Below are 16,371 nucleotides of genomic sequence, written 5' to 3'. Positions count from 1 at the left end.
CTCAATCTTCCATCCCTCTTATCCTGGACTACCTAGTGGAGCTACTTAATAGTGGTCTCTCCTTTTCCTCTATTAAAATCCATCCTTCAGCCATTTTAGCTCATTTTGATACAGAACAGCCCCTGTTCTCCCATCCTTTGGTTAAGCAATTTCTCAGAGGGGCTTCTAATATCAGACCTCCCAGAAGGCCACCCACTCCAGCCTGGAACCTGAATTATGTTCTGGAAAAACTAACTTTACCACCCTTCGAACCTGCTGCTTCAGCAGAACTAAGATACCTCTCCTGGAAGACTGCTTTTCTCCTAACTGTCACTTCAGCCAGAAGGGTTTCAGAGCTACAGGCTCTGCTGGCCATTGAGCCCTTCATCATCTTCCATGCAGACAGGGTCTGCCTGAGGACTAATGCCTCCTTTATGCCGAGGGTGGTATCTAATGTAACTCTCAACCAGGCCATACATCTACCCACCTTCTTTCCTAACCCTCAAAACAAGGGGGAAAGAATTCTGCACTCACTAGACATGTACAGACAGCTCATATACTATATGGACTGTAATAAACCCTTCAGGAAAACAGACCAACTACTTGTCAGCTTTGCCCCAGGGGCAGAGGGGAAGCCCATTTCCAAATGGATATCACACTATATCCATTTCTGCTACACATTGCATGGGAACCCCCCCCAAGCCTCTTTGAACCCATTCCACTAGGGCAACCTCCAGTTCTACAGCATTCCTTAGAGGAGTTCCCATCAGGGACATCCTGGAAGCTGCCATCTGGACTTCTGTCCATATCTTTATCAAGCATTACCACCTACCTCTATTTTCTAAGGCTAGGGCATGGTTTGCCTCTGCAGTTCTGCAGGGCATGCTGACCCATGCTTAGGTCTCTTACTAATCCTACCATCCCTCTCCTCAGCTTTGGGAATCCTCCCACAGGTGATTACTGCAACACATGAAGAACATAGTACAGTTGTGTACACTTAACATAAATGTAGATGCTTGAGTGTATTCATTGTTTCAGTCCTGGTTTCCCACACTCCTTCTCCCTTGCATCTTCTTTCTTTAGGGAGACATAAGTTTCTAATGGTGGCTTTTAGCCACCAGGACCACTTTATCATATTTACTTGGTCCTCTAAGTGGTTAGGGCAAGAAAAACTGATGTAATGGTGTCAGCTGCCTTCCTTTGTAGCACTGACAACCTGATGTCAGGCAGCAAGCGACAGCAGCCGATGCAGAAAAACATTGACTCTGGTATTTGGGACGATCGAGGGCTACCACAGCGGGGATAACCCACAGGTGATGACTGCAACAGTGAATACACTCAAACATCTACATTTGTGGTAATTGTACACAACTGTACTTTCTGCTTGCCTGTACTCTTATCAATCCCTGATAGGGAAGGCAGTCGGTAACCTGCAGTCCAAACTTCTGCTTAGTCATATATACTTTATTACCTTTCCTTTTTGAGTTATTTGCTCTCAATACCTTAATTCCTTTGCAAATTACCTCCAGTAAATTCCAAGTCTCCTCTTGACTGTTTTCTACATTCCTACCTGCATTCATGCCTATTGGTAAAGTCTACTTTCTCAGTTCTTGTACTGTCTTACACTTTCTAATATTTCATGGATGTTCTGTATAGTTATTTTTACTAAAGGACTCGCATCCGAAGTCCAAGTCTCTCTCTCAGTTCCAGGACCCCCACCCCCCTTATTACTATCTTATCTTTCCACTTTGATATATATATATATATATATATATATATATATATATATCTTCAGTTTGAGTTATTCATATAAGCCTTAACTGTGTGGCTGTAAAGTAGCCATTCAAATTGGACAATCTTAAACCATTTTGTTTTACGGGGAGAATTAGATTATATAATTAACTGTTGCCCTCTTTCCATCCCAGATAAATCCCACACTGAATTTTTCACACGCACACAATTTTTATTGGCATTTTGTAACAGTTTGCCAGTTTTCACACTGGGAGAAGTCTAATAATTCTGCTGCTCAGTATACAGCCATCTTGGAAGGCCTGTTAATTTGTCATTAGCACTGTAATGAAGCCCATTCACTCCAATAGGAAAAAGTCATGCATGCAAACAAAATCGTACATAGAAAGTACCACATTCACCAGTCAACTACATACAAGAATAAAATTAAAAATTAAAAAAAAAATATAACCAACAAGCCAATTAGAAAATGGCATTAGTAGCAAAACTAATCCATATAAAAAAGTGCAAAAGATTAAGTTATATTAACCAAACGAGAGCAGGTGAAACACTGAGTTGTGTTCAATCACAGCATGAGTAACTCATATGTGAATTGTTGAATGTGTTTCTTTTAATATTTGGTTTGGAAAAGACTATCCCCGGGATTCATGAAGCTTGTGCCAGGCGCAGGCGTAGCGTAGGTCGTATAACGCCAAATATGGCTGCCGAGCGATTCCGGTACGATCCAGTTCCATGTGCACTACCAGCATATGCCAGATCTGCCCAGCCCTCGGCTTAGGTATGCCAATCACCCCATGCACAGTGCCACACCATGCAAATGAAGGTACATAGCGATTCATGAAGTGGTGCAGGCGTAGCGTAAGCCCACAGAAATGTAAACCAAAAAACATGGTTTACATTTTTCCAAACAGAACATTGGAGCTATGAAAGCGGACCAGACTCATGTATTACAAAGTTAACATATGCCAATGGCTAAATATACAGACAATGGCATAAGAAAAGATGCACAACACCTAAAAAACAACATTTAATGTCATGTCCACAGTAACGTAAAGTACAACCGCAGGGCATGTGTGCGCAAACGGGAACACAAAGAAAATATATACAAATGTCATAAAATCGTAATGTAATACAAATCATGATTTCACCATAATACTCAATGGTATGCATGGTACACCACAACCAAGCTGCAAGGGTTGCTATGGGTCTGTGACAGTGTTCGGCGTGGTAACTATGAAGTAGTAGTCAATGCCATGCAAATGAGGCAGGTAATAGTGAATCGCAAACGTCCCGCCGGACTAAGGATGTACCATACGGCGCAGCGCTAGAACACCGAGGAGTGGTTTAGAGGTATACATGACATCAGCAGTGGGGTGTGCCACTGTAGCTGTAAGCACATTGGAGCAATGCAAATCCAGCCTGGCCATTGCTAAGCAAAGCCGGAGGACAGGGGTGGGGAGGTAGGTATAGCATCATTTAGCTGAGAGCACATGTACCCGAAAGCGCATGTGTACGGGGATGAAAACGTGCCCGAAACCTGATAAGCGTACGCATGCACTGCGCACCATAGCTCAAACAGGAAGGTCAGGGGAAGAAAATAAGGAAATGCCGCAGTAGGATAATTGGAGTACAACTGAGCAATTAACACCTATTAACTCACAGCGGGCAATCAACGGCAGCTGACAAGTCTGCTCGCAGAAACCTGCAAAACAGGACAGGGGAGGTGTCGGATTGCAAAGAAAAGAGAACCGTCATAGCAGAGCAAAGCAAACCTGCAGTAGACCAGCCATAGAACACATTACACAAGATAAGCCAGGTTTAGGAAAGTACATATGAAAGCAGGCTGCTGGATGCATGCTAGAAAATGGGAGGTGAAACGTTGAGAAATGTAAAGGGAAGGGCAAGAGGTAATCCACGGCAGCCAAATGCAATTCAACACCAAAGGCACCACAATAGTAGTTCCTGCTGTAAAACACATAAGATACCCTGTAGCTATGATCGTACATACACACCCTATGACATCATCAGTGTTAACAGCACAATAGTATAAAGTGTGAAAGCACCTCACACACACCTGTGTATTCCCAAACACTGCACCATAGGTGTAAACAGACGGGGAACTTTTACAATGTACATGTTCGGAGCTGCCATAGCTGTGATTCATCACCATGTGTTAGTGACTGAAGGTATTGTGGAGGATGATGCTGATGACCACCGCAGGACCCGGAGTAGGAGAAGAGTGTTCAGACCAAGGGTAACCTACCAGGGGCTACATGATCTGGAGATAGTAGAGCATTACTGGGTGGACAGGGACATCTTACAGAAAATAGTTGAGCTGTGCCGGCCACACCCGAGATCCAGAAACAACAGAGGGGAACCCATCCCAGTGGACACGAAGGTATGTGTAAGCTTGCAAATACTAGCCACAGGTACCTTTCAAAGGCCAACTGGTGATATAATGGGGATCTTACAAGCATCAGCACCCAGGGTACTTCACCAGTTCCTGGATGCCATGTTACCACATGCCAATGAGCATATATACTTCCCCCGAACTCAGGAGGAGTTGGCCAGCAATATGCGTCTCTTCCACCATGTGGCACACTACCCGGAGGTACTGGGTGCGATAGACTGCACGCACATACATATCAAGTTACCACCTGGTGAGCATGGTAGGCACTACATAAACTGCAAGAGATACCACTCCATCAACTGCCAGGTTGTGTGCAATGCCCAGGGCATTATCATGGATGTGTGTGCTGGCAGCCCTGGAAGCTACCATGACTCCCACATCTGGCATGCCTCTCAGCTGTATCAGGTATTTGTCAGGGGGGACATCCCACATGGCCACCTTGTGGGGGATGCTGGCTATGCACTGGAGCCATGGATGATGACTCCCATCAGAAATGCACACACACCCATGCAAGAACTCCATAATGAGGCACACGCACAAACCAGAATCATCATAGAGCATGTGTTCAAGATGCTGAAATCATGGTTCCATTGCTTGGACATATCTGGTGGAGCCTTGCAGTACTCTCCAGGCACATGTGCCCACAACTTCATAGTATGTGCCATGCGACATAATATAATCCTGCGGAAACAGCTGCAGCAGGGACATAATGGTGAAGGCCCTCACAGCCCACCGCAATTGCCAAGGCCATCACAGGCACAGAGGGATTCAGACCACGAACACCCTGTGCCAGCCCCAGTAGGCAGATGGAGGCGTGCCCAATATGCCTACGCCTTGGCAAAGAGGGAACGTATAGCACATAGTCTGACAGTGTAGGCCCCTACGGACTGACTCACCTCTCCACCTGCACACACAGTAAAATGGATGGCACACACACACGACCACCTGTAAATTGTAATGTATAGGTGATCTACTGTGTGAATCCTACATAGGCAGCCCTCAACCATTGCACACACAACAGCTATTGGAACAAGGAATGTCAACACCTGAACAGTACACGCACCTATCAGCATATGTTGGTACTGTATGTATAGGTTCCTAGGTACATCTGTAGGTACACACCCGATTGTCAGAGGCCATTCATCAATTGAGGCAAACAGTGCCTGCTGTCGCCACCACATCGAGTAACCAACTGACCCTCAGTGGAGCAGAGCCAATTGCAGGATCCATGTGTGCAATCACTGTTCCCCATACACTCTGCATGGATTCCCTGGTGTGTTAATGAGGGGCTCCATACAATGTAATCATGGATGTAGTGGCAAAGCATGGGGTGTACCCATGACAGGTATCTGTCACCCAAGCATGCTCCACCTATGGTTGTGTGAAGGTGTAGCACATTATAGTGTGTGGCTCACTGTGACATACATTCCCAATGCTGGAGCACATCCATTAAACATCACTTGGACATACCATTAATAGGTCTCATCCATATGTAAACTAACTAAGTTACCCATTTGATTGCAGTATGGAGTAACAGCCATAGTACAGTCCACATGCAAAACGCCATAACATGTGTACAAATCCCAGATGCCCAAGTGGTAAATGCACTGTGCCGTGCATGTTCCCGGTACCACGTCCTGCAAGGGACGTTACGTAATCCTGAAGGCACGAATAATGGATGGTGGATGCAGGTCATCAGATCAGGTTTAGCACATGTTAGCGGGAATATGTGTTGCCCAGTGCTGGTAAGCGCAGTTTAAACATGACTATATGTATATCCGCGAAACAGGGCTAAGCTTCTCTGAATATCGTGCAAATCACAGTCAGTGATGTTCAGAACAGGTGAAACTAGCATTATTCACCCCTGTACTAATAGTGCCTGCTCTGAAGGGTAAAATGACCACTGCCAGGAGTAGAACACGCAATCATGTACACAATCACCTAACACTAAGCTACCCAAGATGTACCTACGGCAGGTGTGTAATGTGACAGGTTCAAACACAAACGTGCGGAGTCCAGGAAACAGTATACACCGACATGTACACAATGAAAGGTGTATTCTCCCTCTCACTATCTCCCTCATATATATATAATAGAGATAGAAAGGGAGATAGAGAGATATATGTTGATATATACGGATTCACCTATATCTGTAAATATATAGATAGGTCAACGACATGTACACAACCATGGAGGTAGAAATAAATAGGATACTGCCAACTATGGAATGTGTCACATACCGACATGCGTAATCACGAGGCTTAAAGACCGAAAGAACACAGTACCGGAACACTGGAACCGCATGTAATATTATCATGATATTAAGGGACATTTAGTTATCACTGCCAGTGTTGCGGTCCACGTAGGTACTGTGTTCAACTGTGTTTGTGATTGCTGTAGTCTGTGTATGTGTGTGTTGAGGGTGCCATGTGCATTTCCTTGGGACTGTAATGTGTGTGTGTGTGTTTGCATCGTGTGTCTGTTAGTGCTAACTCGGAGGTAGATCAGTACAGTAGGTGTGGTCATAGCTGGCCATAGGCATACAGTTACCACTGTCCCACTTTAAGAGGGACAGCCCCTCTCTGGGCAGTTGTGTCCTGACAAAAAATATTAAAAAGGGCAAATGTCCGAGATTGTAGGACATAATTATGTCCCATACATTGTGTAATAGTTGCATTAAATAGTTATGCCTGTATCTACAAAATGCAAATGTTACATAAAACATAAGTAGCTGAAGTGCTACTAGAATAAGTATGTATTCAGGATAAAAGTATGTTCTATCCTGTGTACTGACCATGGGTATGTGTCGGCCTATAAACACTGATGTGTGTCCTGCAAATGTCCCACTATGGCCATTTGAAAAGGTGGCAACCCATGCCAAAGAGGCTCGGTCACCAACACAACTGCAATGAGTGCAAATATCTGTGACAAAAATACACAAGACAGTTGTCATTTAGTAACATTCCTTTACATATCGCTGTATTTTCGGAGGTATGGAAGTATCAACCTCACCTGCATACTATATAGAAACCAGTTAACAATGGCTCAATGTATAAGCCCGTAACAACCATAGTTCAGTCTACTAAGTGATAGGTCTTCAATTAGGGAAGGAGCCCGCACACATATATGGAATAAGTAGAAATGCAGTCCCCACAAACCTGTATATGCTATATACACCCACCTACATCTCTCCCACACCCGAAACAGTTGCAATACAGACTGTAATAACATCACAAACATCCACTCACTCAATTACATCTGCAGAAGCGTTAACATACCTTGTGAGAAACACATTTGTAAAGGCGCCATGTGAAATCGTAGCTGTTGTATAATGGAACAGACGGCGATATTACAGGATTTGTTTGCAGTAGTCCCTTATCAGATGGTTGAGATGACAGGTACACTCACATGTAGAACCACATACTCTAGCCATCACACACAATCCATAGGGGACATGAATTCAAAATATCTGTGTCTCTACAAATAGCAGTTGCAATTCCTCACAATAAAACACATACAGGCCGTCTCCCCGAAGGTAGGGCAAAAGGGCAACGCCCAATTGGAGAATTAAATTATACCCCACTGTTGCCATGTAATTGGCGAATGGAGTAGCTACACAGCTGATGTGCATGTAATAATTTACTCAGGAACACCAATTGGCGGCAAGAAACCACATGTTACAGGTATCGACGTATATAAGGATGGCTTGCCATACATTCAAACCGTATGCTCATACCATAGAACCGTTTAAACAGTAAAGGTGTAAGAGAGATATTTACGAAGATTCAGAACACTAACAAGGTATGTAGAACACTCAGTATGTTAGTGTACGTAGAGCCTGTTTTGTATTAATTAAAAGTGTACGCAATGCACAAAGTGGGAAAAGGTATTATGTAGTGATGTATTGTTGAGCATAGTAACGCTTGTAGAAATTGTCTCCTGCTGTGGGCCACAAGGTAAACATCACATACACCACAAGGGATGTTACATGAGGGCTTTAAACAGAACAATTCCACACCACCCGCCGTCAGTGGTAGGGTATGTCCAACAAGTACGTGCCATAGCAAGGTATGGTATATGTTGATATACTGTCACAGTAAGTATGTGTGTGGGCATATAACGACAATAACATACCTAAGGTGGTCCTGCTGTGCAAGTATGCTTTGCATTATGGGATAATGTGTAAAATATGTGTAATGTACAGTATTGTAAGTAGATATGTCAGATATTCTACACAGCACAACTGTTATATCATGCAAACAAAAGGTATCGTCTATTGGCATGTACAATACACAATAACAGGATATATATGGCTTGTAGTCACAGGACACTGTAACAGCATGATAGCTAATCGAAATGGAAGAGCTACTCAATTAACCATGCACGAAGGACATGTAATAGCTTCACAGGTACATAGTGAGGTACTATGCTGTCTGGCATGTCTATGTGTAAGCCCAACTACAGTGTTTACACCGGTGGCACCTCTCTAGGGTAGTGTCCTGTCTGTGAACAGCAGAGCCATGTCTTACCTGCACCTCTGTACAGTACAGCCACTGCAGTGATCCCTGGTGTATCAGTGTGACCCCCTACAGAATCACCTATGACCGGTGTGTTGGGTATGTTATAACACCCTATTGGCTGTAGTTGATGGGCACACATGAGTCTGTGGGCTATAAGTAATTGTTGTTGTGTTGGGTAATGGGGGCTGCCTCTGGTACACAGAGTATGGAGAGGTTCTGCAAACGTCGTACTCATACTATGTGTGGCCTGTTGTGGTGGAGATCTAGTGAGACTATGTGATGAGTGGGGTGTGTTGCAAATGTTAAACGTCCCCACATGAATGTCAGGTCGAGTCTGGGTTGGTGAGAACATTACCCCCAGCATGGCTACATATGTGCATCTCCCACAGGCTGTAGTGTCGTATGTTGGGAGGTGAGCATTGACTGTGTACATGAGACAATTGCTCTATTGCCACATGTTTGCCATATTCATCATATAGACAGGCAATAGCACTGGTACGTGACACTTGGACATGCCTGTATATTCAACCATGTCTCACAAAATATGTGAGTTACGTGTGTACAACAGCTGTTGTACTGTAAGCAAGCTGGAAATGTAAGGACAGACAGTGTACTTGTAAGAAATGAGTTGGAATGGGTGCTATAGTAATTAGTAGCTCAAGAAGTGCTCACATGTTCTGAACAAGTGCTGAGCATGAATATGCAATACAGATAGGGTGTTGGATAATATCAACCCACTGCAACCCACAAGTGGAGATGACAGTCGTAATTGGAGGCACTGCACTATTACCCTGCTGAGTATGGTCTGCAAGTCTATGAACCTTTATCAACGTAGATATTAGCAGTACAGAAGTAGATGACAGTACGGATGATTTCACTTTGCATAACATACCTGTGACAGGTCATAGGACATCATCACCCATACCATGTTCCAGCTACACTGAGTATACTAGATGTACCTTCGTATGTCACAGGAGTGTTCTACCAGTGGCCTGTTGACAGAAGCAACACTACAAAAGGTGTCTGAGTGACATGTGCATATCACACCAGTGGCAGCTACCGTAAAACAGGGTTAATGTTGTGTACTCCCCCCTCATTGTAGCCCATACCACACAGACAAATGGGAGGCATCTGTGTATGTAAGGATGTGAATGTCCATGACCTAGGAGCAATAGTTGTCTCAGTGTTGTAGACAACATACAGAATGGGCTTTGTGGGTGAGGTGTGTGACATATGTGCACAATCTGACAGCTGATAATAGCATTGTCACCACTAGGTGAATAACCCTGTACCCATTAACTACCACCTAGGCAGTGGTCAACATTATGGACACTGTGTAAGGGATGGTGCTGTGCAGTTCACCTCCCTGAGTTAGTGACATATCCAGGCCTATTAGGTAGTCATACGAGGCACCCATGTCATGACAGGGTGCCATCCATGAGCATGGAGATCATTGGACAGGCATACTCAGCACTCGGGTGACTAATATCGGATCACATATCACCTTTGAGGGGTATTGGCCATACGTGGATGGGCGATACCAACCTTCACAATCCTCACCTCCACTATGCAGCATGCTGGCTACCTTGCATAAAGATGTGCTACACTGTGATGTTGGACATGCTACACATACATATCGTGATCTGAAAGACATACGTCATGGACAGCCACCGTCCTACTACAAGGATTGCCACATGCTGGACAGATCCCTGTGCCATACATGTTACATACTCCTGTCATACCATGCAACCCTGTCCATCAAAGCTGCACATGTCATCTCTGTCATACATGGTGCGATGACCGCATGGTAGATGTATTATTAACTGTCTGGATCAGTAATGTGGCACTGATGCATCTCGCGGTGGCAAAATGGCTGTCGGATACAGCTAGAAAACCTTGCCTGTACATGCTGTAGTTGATAACCATCCCTGCGAATGACGTGCGGCTAGCCATTGTCCCATGTCTATCACATGTGCAACACAGGCGATACGTGGCAGGATGTTGAACTGCTGTACAGTGCCGTGTAGATGTATATGGCAAAACACATCCATGTAAAGGTTTGTGTGCATTGTCACTGCTCATGTCCATTAAGGCAGTGTATCTGTTGATATGTGACATATACACAGCATCAAGGTCAACAGCATTACTGTGGACACATCCAGGCATGTGCTGATAGGTAAGAACACCAGTACAGGCAAACAGACATGCCCACATCAAGACAGCATTCACATGGAGTATGAACAATGTAATGAGGTGACACACATATATGGTGATGATATCCAATGCATAACGGGTGTTACATGTGTGTGACGCAAACATGACAGTCGTTTCAGTGTCATAACGATTTGCAAAGATAACTGTTCAGATGTACTAGATTTAATACAAATGTATGTGCAGCTGTATCTCTGTACATCTCTGTGACTCTGTGACCTGTCTCCATCATTATGTCTTCCAGATAATACCTCATTCATGCCTGCCAGCGTATAGCCGCCTGGAGGTTGATGCCCTCATCCCGTACCTCCATGAGAACTACGAGGTGTTGTTCAGCCATGTGCCACAGCTTGCCCAGCAGCATGACGACCTGTAGCAGGACCTTCGCAGGAGGGTTAATGATGTGGGTGGCCATAACTGCACCTACCAGCAGGTGCGCAGACACTGCACGGACCTGATACGACATGCGAAACAGCGTGCCAATGCAATCGCCAGGGAACAAGGTGGAACAGGTGGTGGGCCACCAACCCAGCCCCCACTCACACCCACCGAGGAGCTACTGGCCAGCCTGGGGACACCCTCAGAACAGCATCCACAAACGCTAGCTGCCATGGTGAAGGTGGGTGTTTCCAAACCAATGAGCTTGGAGTTGCCTGGTAAGTCACTACTGCACATATGACAATTATATCCCATTTAGTTGCATGTGTCACTGTACAATATGTAATGTAACATCATATGCAAGGTGTACATGCCACATATTACAGTATGCTACCCTGTGTATGCACACATGTTTATACTATATGCTATTGTACAGGCAAATGTGTTAACATGCACAGTGCACCCTGTGGCTATCATACAGTCATGGATAATGTTCAAACTGCTGTGTCACCCCTATACAGGTACCTCTGGCGTGCCGCACAGACATCAGTCCATTGCAGGTGAGACAGTTATCAGTATCAGGCATGTTAATGCATATCTATATGCCATGTGGCCAGTTAACACATGTACACATAATGTATGGTCCAGTCAAGATATACAGGTCGCATCTGTCATCATTCACACTGGCTACCCATGTGCAATATATACAAACTAAATGAAACACCGACATGAAACCACAGTATCTGTCATTGCTAGATGTCTGGACAGCTGTGCATACAACGGTGGATGTGTTCAATGTAGGCATATATACTATACATTGGAACAACACATGTGTGGTACGCAAACAGTACCACACAGTGAGCTGGGATATGGGCAGCCCACAGGAGTCACCATTGTGTAATATGCCCTTGCAATGAGTGCACACATCGTGATGTGCCATCTGACATGTCCCAGACATGTAGTGTTCCTGCTGCAATATTGTCTAACTATCCCATAATACATACCCCACATACCAAACATACAACCCATTGTCTGCATAGCCCTGTGGACAGTGACATATCTGACATCTATGGGTGTATCTCATATGGGACAACATAGACATGTGAGATGGTTGGCCATCACAAGCATTTGGCCAACACATGTTCACACATGGCCATGGAGGATGGCCAGACATGTAGCCACACAGTAGTTGTGATGTGTATAAACCCTGTTGCACATTGTCCACACATGGTCCAACTATAGCCTTAGTTGACTGATTATATAGATGTGGAACACTGGACATCCTAAATGCCTGTGCACAGCTAGTGGAGGTGTCACTTAATTCGACCATATAAGATGTGTTGAACATCACGACTGTGTCATAGCATGACAGTAGTCACCTGTACAGCTTCCACAGACATTGACACCACATCAAGCCACAGATACTGTACATTTCCCTTGCTGCTGTAGGACATCACTGTCAGCCGTGCACCTCGTGTGTGTGGTACATTAATGTCATGTGGGACATGGTGTATTGACAAGTCTGCCATGTGTGGACATGGTTGCCAGGCAGCTAAGACTTTGTAGTAGTTATGCAGGGGTGTCATCCGTAGGTCTTCTGGTGACCTGTCACATGACATAGCATGGTGTGGTGTGTATACACCTCAGCGACATGGTTCACAATCCACAGTTATGTAACGTGTATGCACGCAGCTATGGCTATGCACTGTGTGCATATTACACACTGTATAGCACTATAGATGCCTCATGATGCCATGCAATGGCACAGTGTCTGTACTTCAGACTGTATAGCAATGTAGACGCCTCACACTACCCTTCAATGCTCATGCACATTTGCTAAAAGTGCATTCTATCTGTAGGGCATACAGACAACACTGCAATGTGATACCCATTACAACGCTATACATGTGTCAGGACACCATTGTGTCAGACATGTATGCATGTCAATGCACACATCAGCAGATTACATGTCAAGGTCACTTCAGCCATGTGCTGGTTCACATGGTGTATCACAGGGATGCATGCTTACTACCATGATTGTGTGAACTGCATGGCTACTGATATGACACCTGCTTGCTGTTGTGTGCAACCCAGGGAGGTATGCTAACTACCACTATTAATGTCTGAGCTGCATGCCGTCTGCTGTATCACATGCATGCTGCATGCCGTCTGTCAAATCACAACTGATATGACACCTGCTTGCTGTTGTGTGCAACCCAGGGAGGTATGCTAACTGCCACTATATTAATGTCTGAGCTGCATGCTGTCTGCTGTATCACATGCATGCTGCATGCCGTCTGCTACTGATATGACACCTGCTTGCTGTTGTGTGCAACCCAGGGAGGTATGCTAACTACCACTATTAATGTCTGAGCTGCATGCCATCTGCTGTATTACATGCATGCTGCATGCCGTCTGTCAAATTACATGCATGGTGTGTCTGTGTGTCTATTGTAATGTAGAGTCTTTCTTTGCATTCACAGGTGATGTAGGTGCGTTACCCTCCTGTGGTCCATCTGATGTTAGTGTCCCCACAGATACTAGCAGTGATTAACATATGCATGAGGTACAGGCAGGGTTGTCAGGGGCTGAATCTGTGCCAGTGGTTGCCATCCCAGCTATGCCCCCCTCTTCCCCGCACACAATTCTCATGCCAACACATACCCCATCACTAGTGGCCATAGAGGAAGGACAGTCAGCGTGTGATAGCTCGGAACAGGAACGTGTGGTGGCTACAGAAGGTGTGTCTCCACACCACTGGTGTCAGTGTAATGACTGCAGATGTGCCACACGGGCATGTGGCCAGTGCTGCTCATAGGAGGACCTCAAGCAGACATGCACCTGCAGGACAGAGCACAGCAGCTGGTGTCACCAGAAGTATGTTCCAGGCTGTAATGGTGGTACAGGCACATGCTGAATGGCAGAACAGTGAAGGGCAGAGGCTTCAGAGGGCTGCTATCCATACTCTAAACGACAGCATCCAGGCATTGGCAAATGCCCAACAGCAGATTGCTGATGTTCTAGACAGGCGATTGGGCAACATGGTTGGAATCCTTGACCATGCCATGGCAATCCGCGAGCATGAGCTGTCTGTGCTGGAACATCTGGTAGGAGTGAGGCATAGGCCACTTGGACATACACCAGCTACACCACCTAGTGCAGGTCAACGTGAACGAGCCACTTCACATGCCCGCTTCCATAGTGCCGGTAGCAGTAGCAGTGCAGCTGGTGCTGGGCTGTCCACACCAGGACACAGCAGGCCACGTGGACGTGGCCCTGGATGTCCCCAGCAGGGACACGGTTCCAGTGGACAAGTGTCATCAGACAGTAACCAATCTGTACGTCTGCCTGGTAGTGCCCGTGCAACCCCTGGCAGGCACAGGTCACGTGGCCGGACACAGTGAGCTGTACATCCTGGTCTGTACAATCTGGAGCTGTCAATAATACCCCTGTGTAGGCCTGACAAAAAGCAGAACTGTGTGCATACATACACGCACACAGCAGAAACATCTGTAGGGCACCGCAACACCCACATGCATAATGGCCACACATGTCCAATCAGATCACCGAACCTTACCCACACACACGATGTAATCCAGTGGTGTAGCCTATGCCCCTGGCAAACATTATCACCCTGTGCATATGATGATGCCTGTGCTGCATCCCTGTCATCCACACCATTGGTGCAGGGACATGCTCATATGGTCTGATGCACAGGGTGAACAGAATAGTGAGATAAGTGTATATGACATTAGTTGTGTACTGTTGACACGCACCAGACATACCATGTAGTAAGGTTTATAATCCGTTGTTATATGTTCACAGTATGTGTCTTGGTAACAATGGTAACAGCATGTTGGTAATGATGCCCTGCTTCCCTCCTTAAGGTCTAATTGCATGTGCCAATAAGTAGCAGTGTTTGCAGTTTCACATGTGTAAATGTGGAGTACTCACAGGCATGTATGGCAATACCAGCATGCTATACGTAGCCTCAGCCTCACTGTTAGGCTACCATTCCACAGATGTCCACACATCTACTGATCCAGAAGCATGTGGGCTGTTTAATAGGCTACAGTGGCTAGAGACATGACATCCATACCAGGTCACATCACAGGTATGTTGACATGGTGCGGGGGGTTTACACAGCGGTCTGGCCGATAATAACGTTAGAGGCCACTTGATAGCATGAGGCCTCACTACGTAGCAGTAATACCCTGTCACATTACAGGATGAGAACACACACAGACATACACAGAAACACACAGTAACATGCCCACACTCATGGGGTCAACAACACTATAACGCACACTCGATAGTGTTGAGGTGAGGACTCCTGCCTATGTGGTAATCACCCTCACAGTACTGTGCACCCACATGGCGTGACACAGGGAATGAACATGTACAGGTAGCCAGTAAGGCTGAGACCGATGGCATCAACAGGGTAGTAGACTGCATCACCATGAGGGGTTAAGGATCCTGTCTGTTCTGTATGGTAGCATACACCCTCACTCCATGCACCAGACACCCATACACACACACACACACACACACACACACTGTGGAGTCCACAAATGTCATTCACATACAGATAGCTGACTTGTTTGATACACACACGACCCCTGCCTATGTCATCCTTTCCACACTGCAGTATGTGCAGATCTCTACAACAGTGTACAGGGGTGTGTAACAATTGGGATGTATTTCCCACCATACGTGGCATATATGGTCACACAAGCAAACACACATGGCAGTACTGTGAATGATACACCTGCTATATGATGATACGTCTGACAGACATGCAGCAGTATTGGCCGCATTATGTATACCAACGCTACCTTAGGCAATTGTGCTGCTATATGCACATGGGAGGATGTAAGGGTTACAGGTGTCAAGTGACTTACAGTCAGTAACATCCTGACCGCTGTGTAGGTTGTATGTCTTCACCGTCAAGTAACAGTAACATAGCATACTGTTTGCACATGTAATGGTAGGATGGCTTGTGACACACCTGTGAGCCGTCTTCAGCAAACATCCATCTGCAAAGGTGGATCACCACTTTATGTACACACATCCATCCATACCTGATGTACATCCTACCGTACTGTCAGTATTTCACCATATACA

General features: G+C 45.6%; 1 protein-coding gene across 1 annotated transcript in view; it reads left to right on the top strand.

Annotated features, from left to right (window-relative positions):
• Positions 1-16,371, top strand: part of LOC122796516 (band 4.1-like protein 4B) — a 2,320,263-nt gene that overhangs the window by 633,320 nt on the left and 1,670,572 nt on the right. The gene's annotated exons all lie outside the window — the stretch shown is intronic.

Source organism: Protopterus annectens, chromosome 3.part0 (genome assembly GCF_019279795.1).
Source record: "Protopterus annectens isolate FY-2018-M chromosome 3.part0, PAN1.0, whole genome shotgun sequence".
NCBI lineage: Eukaryota > Metazoa > Chordata > Ceratodontiformes > Protopteridae > Protopterus > Protopterus annectens.
Note: the sequence above shows the minus strand (reverse complement) of the source record. Positions and strands in the feature narration are given on the sequence as shown.